The sequence below is a fragment of the Schistocerca americana genome, chromosome X (assembly GCF_021461395.2).
Source record: "Schistocerca americana isolate TAMUIC-IGC-003095 chromosome X, iqSchAmer2.1, whole genome shotgun sequence".
Classification (NCBI taxonomy): Eukaryota; Metazoa; Arthropoda; class Insecta; order Orthoptera; family Acrididae; genus Schistocerca; species Schistocerca americana.
In genome coordinates, this window is record NC_060130.1 from 302282211 (window position 1) to 302283083 (window position 873).

The 873-nt window shown below is 48.9% G+C and overlaps 1 pseudogene; it reads left to right on the forward strand.

The window, feature by feature from the left end:
* The first annotated feature begins 428 nt into the window (after window positions 1–428).
* On the forward strand, window positions 429–545 carry LOC124557150 (annotated as a pseudogene).
* The last annotated feature ends 328 nt before the right edge of the window (window positions 546–873 follow it).

Genomic DNA, 873 nt, shown 5'->3' on the forward strand with positions numbered 1-873 from the left:
TGCACGTCCAGCACGAACGCTGGTCCAACTGAGGCGCCAGGTGGAAATGGCATGGCAAGCCGTTCCACAGGACTACATCCAGCATCTCTACGATCGTCTCCATGGGAGAATAGCAGCCTGCATTGCTGCGAAAGGTGGATATACACTGTACTAGTGCCGACATTGTGCATGCTCTGTTGCCTGTGTCTATGTGCCTGTGGTTCTGTCAGTGTGATCATGTGATGTATCTGACCCCAGGAATGTGTCAATAAAGTTTCCCCTTCCTGGGACAATGAATTCACGGTGTTCTTATTTCAATTTCCAGGAGTGTATAATGATGCAACTTTCTCGTCCATTGCTGGGTTGCTGGAGCATCCGCAGCTATTCGCCATGTGTCAGTGTTAGAGGAGTGAGGCTCCCTCAAAAGGCGACATACTTTCAGTGGGCTGGGCAACGGCCTTGCCGCAGTGGATACAGCGGTTCCCGTGAGATCACCGAAGTTAAGCGCTGTTGGGCGGGGCCAGCAGTTGGATGGGTGACCATCTAGCCGCCATGCGCTGTTGTCATTTTTTCGGGGTGCACTCAGAATCGTAATGCCAACCTTGAATATAAGTCACTCAAGCATGTAACCTGACTCTGAATGTGTAACCCGATACCTCCCCCTCCCCTTATTAGTTCTTGGAATTGGGACCTGAACTCATTTTTGCTCCAGTAGTCAACATGTTCATAGCACACCCCTCCTGCATCTTACATACACAGAATTTCTTCAGTGATTCATAATGGACAGCACATGTCATCGAAATTCACAACACCTGTACGTTTCATGTACACACATCAAAAAAAGTTTTACATCACCCCGATTCCCAGAACCTCTGAAGGAAGACGTTGACTGTG